Source organism: Ixodes scapularis, unplaced genomic scaffold (genome assembly GCF_016920785.2).
Source record: "Ixodes scapularis isolate PalLabHiFi unplaced genomic scaffold, ASM1692078v2 PGA_scaffold3__209_contigs__length_174095766, whole genome shotgun sequence".
Classification (NCBI taxonomy): Eukaryota; Metazoa; Arthropoda; class Arachnida; order Ixodida; family Ixodidae; genus Ixodes; species Ixodes scapularis.
Window position 1 is genome coordinate 74138203 of NW_024609868.1, and position 6013 is coordinate 74144215.

Sequence of the window (6013 nt, forward strand, 5' to 3'; positions counted from 1 at the left end):
GGATGCTCCGTATAACTATTATACTGAATCCTTATTTCATTCCGCCTACTTCATTCAATCCGCTTCTTATCTTCCACGTTCTGGAATTTTTTAGATCGCACTTCCAAACTATTTTACATAAACGCACAATCATACACGCTTTCCAGAGAAATGGTTGGTCCCTCGAAATCGCACAAACTACAATCTTCAATCTCTTCACTACAACATTCCCAAATTCTTAAATAAATGGCATCTTCATAGTACCAATATTTTCACTCTTCCTAAAATAAGCTTCGCACATACTTTGCTTAAAACCATAGGAAATGTTTTTTTTTTCACATGTTGGTTTGACGTTATGGCGTGAGAAGTGATATCATATACTTTACAGAATGTATATAGGATATTTTCGTGAAGTTGCCGCTGTCATTTGTTACAGGAGCCCAGACCCCGTCAAGCTGCTTACATAGCAGCTTTTTGTCTAGCGGTCCCTCTATTGTACATCTGGAAAATAAAGCTTGAATTGAATTGAGGCTTCATGTCTCGTGCTACAGGTCGCAATTTAAGATGTGTTCTGTACTAATGTGAGAAGCTCCTGTAGTTTCATCGTCATCAGTCTTCAATATATGTAGGGGATGTTTTTGACTGATTTATCATGAAGTAATATCTTGGGTTCTTTTATTTACTGACAGGCACGCACCCGGGGGGTGGCATGGGTCCTGCTCCCCCTCCCCCCCCCCCTTCCAGATCTTCCGATTTGCTGCGGCCTCCTCTCCTCCCTCCGCCTCATATAGCATTTTGTCGTGAGCGGACACTCCCCCCCCCCCCCCCCCCCCGAAACGAAATCCTGGCTACGTGCCTGTTTACGGATATGTCACCCTGAGCTCAGTTTAATCTAATATTTCTTATGCTCATTGTACCTGCTACTGGAAAAGCGATGTAGTCACCGTTGGTATTGAACCATATGCAGTAGTACATGGACGATGTGACTGTAGTTTAGCACACAATTAATGTGGTGATACATGATGCAGCCAGGACATCAACAAGGACTATGTTTGTAATGTGTATTTCCACACTCAAGCATACAAAATATCACAGAAGGCAGTGCACGTAACCCGTCCAGTCACACACTCACGATATTACATGTATAAAACATAGTTGCATTAGGAAACAGGCTGGGCTCTGTCGAAAACTACAAAAATCAGTTACGTTTTAATATGTGAATACATTGAGAACACATGCAATGTATTTTTTTTTTTATCGCCAGCCTTGCGCCTGTATCAAAAGTGGCAACTTTTGCACCCCGCTATGTTCCAATGGTGCTCAAAATATTGACTGAAATTGGTTGATTTAGTGGTATTTGGTAACGCTCATTAAAGGTGTGTGGGGCCGCTGCATGCACAGCCTGCACCTTCGCAGTCTCCTACATGCATCTAATGATGGTATAGAATTATGTTTAGGTTTTCGAGAATGGTCCATGGCTCTTCTTGGTGGTCAACGCCCAAGGTACGAACCAAAAAGAATGAGAAGTAAGGCGTGCAAAAAGAAAGGAAAAGGAAAAAAGCTTCGTTTCTGGCAAATGCAATTTGTCAGATCACACAGCAAGCCGCAAGTTTACTGTGCATCTTTGTAACATATGTTTCATCCAGTGTTTAAAAGAAAGAAATATGTAAGAAGAGATACCAATTTTTGTAGCTTATTTGATCAAATATTGCACAACCCTGACAACGTTATATTAACAGGAATGACACAAAAGACACAGGCGAGCTGTTCGACTTACAGCATTGTGAAATCCAAACATCAAGCAATAAGAAGGGAGGACATAAACAACAATTGAGATTATTCTTTGGGTCCCTCTTTTTTCTTTTATTTCGGGGTTCTCTGCTTTGAACTTCGCCTTAACGTCGCTGGGCCTCTATGTAGTCTAAACTAATTTTGACTATCACCGTTCAATTTCTAACTTCGAAACACTCAACGGGAGGATGATGAAACGAGCCTGCAGCGTCATAAACTTCGATAAATAAGAATTACGAGCACACATCTTATCACGGTACGGTGCTAGTGTCAAGTGATTCATGAATGCAGTAAAATGATACCGGATCGTATAATGCAATGTCGTCGGACATACTCCGTTCACCAGTAAGGAGAGACTGCGGCGGGAGCTATACGTCCTTGAACCAGTCAGGCGTCTCTCGCCACGTGATCACGCTCTCGCCCATACCCACGCGCAGAGAGCTGGTCAGGTAATGAAAAGGAGGCGGCTAATTGATCATACCGGCACGTACCTCCTACCGCAGTCACATCTTATGAATGAACGCAGTATAGTGAAATTGACGACCGAATTGTGATTCAGATTAACAAGCAAACGTCAAAATGACGCCTGACTGCATAATGAAATGACGTTAAAATGTTGAAATGAGTAGTGCTCGAGTGTATTTCAGGATGGTGATTAGGACGTAAAAATGACGCCGGACCGTCTAATGAAATGACGATAGAATTGACGGCTTATCTGTATTCCAGGTAACAAATAGGGCGTCAAAATGAGACAAAACATCGCCAATTGAGAATGACGGCCTACCGTTGTTTTGACGGTAAAAAGCTTGGAAATAGAGCTGTCAAGACATTTCCCGTCATTTTGACAGAAAGGTTTATTTACAGTGCAAAATCAAACTTGGAAAAGATAATATACTATAAAAGGGGCGAACCCATGGAAGTCAAATTTACTCTTAAGGTTTCAGCGGTTGGAGGTTAGTCTGCCATACGATTGCATTTGACGTCTCCGCAGTAGACGGGTAATTAGGCCTGTGTGGTGGCACTGCCAACATGGTTTTTTTAACATCCACCACGAAGTCGTGATTACATGACCGCACATATTTGCCGATGCTTATTCAGACTATTACGTGTGCACAGGGGGTGTAAATATTGCACACACGAAAATAAAAAACAACAAGAAAAAGCACTTCGTTTTCAAGTAATTAAAGACTTGATCTTTTTCCCAATAATGTATCCGGAGTCATGAAAACTGAGGTGTTCTTGTTGTTATAAAGTAGTAATACCTATAGCGGGGTCAGTCGTAATTTTTAGGTAGAATGTACATGGCTTACAAATACATAGAAAAGGGCAACTAAAATAGTTTTTAGCGATTTAGATGTAACCAAGGCAACCTTGCAGGGCAGTCTAATTATTTGTGGTAAAGGGTTAGTATATTTAAATATTTACTATTGCATTCTTTTGTTCGTTTTAGAGCGCAGCTCTTAGGCGCCCGTTTCCGGCTTAAGTGGCGTCGCCGTCGCCGTCGGCGTAAATAAGGTCATCCCAAGGTCACGGGACCACCAAGGTCACTCCAAGGTCACGTGACCCCTCCAGGTCACGTGACCCCCCCAAGGTCGCCTCAAGGTCACGTGACCCCCAAGGTGACCCCCTGAAGGTCATGTGACCCCAAGGTCATCCCAAGGTCACGTGACCCCCAGGTAACGTGACCCCTCCGAAGTCACGTGGTCCACTCCCCAAGGTCACGTGACCCCTCCAGGTCACGTGACCCCTCCCAAGGTCACCTCAGGTCACGTGACCCACACGTGACCCCCCAAGGTCACCCCAAGGTCACGGACCCCCAGGTCACGCCTCCCCGAGGTCACGTGACCCCCCTCCCCGAAGTCACGTGACACCCCTCCACCCCCGAGGTCACGTGACCCCCCCGGAGCATATTAAAGAATGAGGGGAGGAGGAGGAGAAAGAGGAGGGGTCTACCCTCCCCTCAGTACCCTTCACTCCTCCTCCTCAAGAGCTGCGCTCCAATTCGGCGTTACGGGGAGCTGTAAACGGCTTTCACTTTTTTTTTTTTTTTTAAATTTGCTTCGTTTGTATATTACGTATATTTTCTACGTATTTTTTAATTTACTTATTTTTCTCTGAGGGAACCTTCAGTGTACAAAACAAAAGGGTTTACAACTGTTTGTGGGCATGACGGCAAAAAGAAATGGGAACAGACAACAAATAGGAATGTTTACGCAGCATAAGCAAGAAAATATGAAACAATATAATTTGCTTGAAAAGAAATCAATGACTTTGACTGCCGTTGTGTGTGCGACAAATTGAAATTATTCCGCGGTCATAAATCGAAGGGTTACAACTGAAACATTCTTCAGATAACATAACTTCACATAACATTTCAAGACCGTAACCACTCGTGAAAAAGGTCTGTCTCAGGCCGAAACGTCGACAAACATTTACGAATAATATGTTTTAAAACTTCAAACAACCGTCTGAAGTGCGTTATTCTGCCGGACATACGTTTCGGCATCCTGCGCTAAGTTTTTTCTTTCTCTACACACACACACACACATATATATATATATATATATAATGTTTCAGTTCTCACTCTTTGATTTGTGACTGCGGAATAATTTCAATTTAATGTATATAATTATTTTGATATATGATCAATTATTTAATATATTCAGACAAATAAGCTTGGCATACGGGAAGCTTCTGTTAACGAAAATACGTAGCGTTGAAGAACATATACATACCTTGTGTGGCTCAAAAACATTGGAGCATTGGTGTCTGACAGATGCCTACCACGTGCATTTTGTGCTTACTTTTCTTTTAATGTTGCGCTTTTATCTGCATCCGCACGAACATTTCTAGCTAATCTTATTCTGACTCGTTTCGGATGCGAACCTCAGGTTAGTTTAATATGGTGTAACAATGATGATGTCTGGAATGAGGTATAGCTATCTACTCAAACCATCTTTCTGCAGCAATGCAGTCGAAGAAACTGGAACGCGTGCCCTCGCTCAGGCTGATCGAGTGCTGAGTAAAGCTTGGCATGCTTCTTCCTCTTTTCAGAAGTTCCACAAACAGTAGTTCCTATATATAGATGTCTTAGGCACCTGAACATTCCCCTCTGCATCAGAACACCACCTTTCGACACCTTTTTTGCGCTGTTGCGTGATAAAAAATTGTCACTGGGGTCTGACATCAGGTTAGTAATAGATAAATTCCTCAGAGGTCATTCTTGTGTAAAAATATTGCTGGAGCGGAGACGCCCCTCCCTGAGTGAAGCCGCCTTGCCCTTAGCAACACGGCGCGGCGTGCGGCTACATTGGTCAAGGAGGAAAGCACGACAGACGCTGGCTTGCTGGTAGCGTGTCCAGTGCAAGATACTATCCAATTAGACTAGAGGAACATAGCAAGGATGCAAGCGGTACCACTGTCCATTGCCTTCTATATGGGTGCACAAAAAGAAGGCAAACCAAGCTTCAGCCCCTTCCATCGGTATATATGCGGACGGCCTCCACACAGGACAGAAGCGGAACGTTTTCTTCTCTTTCTTTTAACTAGCAAGCACGGGAAGGACTCACGGCTACAGCCACAGCTGCTACAGCACGTTCGCCATTGCCGACGCCGAGATGTTTCCATCCGCGACCCCTACCCCCATTCCGAGGAGGCGAAGCTTAGTATAACCTCCTCTCCCACCTTCACACCTCCTTTCCTATGCGCAGAAGACCGAAATGCGCCCACTTGCAAGGCGCATACCCCCAAATGCACTTTCCCCGTTCCGCTTGCAGAATTATATGCAGCAAAAAGTGTAGTTTTAGGTATCGCAACATTCGCACATGAGTAGTGCGGTGTCTTTCAATACGCTGCGCTGTCCCAGTCTTAGTTATTCTTTGTTTTAAGAAGTACGGAGTCCGAAGTGAACGGAGTTTTCAAGTCAGTGGAGCTGGTTTTTATCTAGCGATCTATTGCCTTAAGGAAGATCGTTTAGATGAAAGGCCTTGGTTTATGTATTTCTTCTCAGGCGGTGCAATATATGCATGCATTCCTACTTTTTTAAAAATTATACAGAAAAAAAATCAACAAAAATTAATTAATAAAGCGTGGACGGAGAGTAAGAAACACGCAAACAGACGAATGCTGATTAAAGCTGTGCGCGCGTCCTCTTCACTCCTTTGGAAATCCCCGAAGTTCCACAAGGAGCGTTTGCCCCGTTCGCGTGTATCTTCTGCTCCGTCCCTATTTTTGGCGCTGTTTC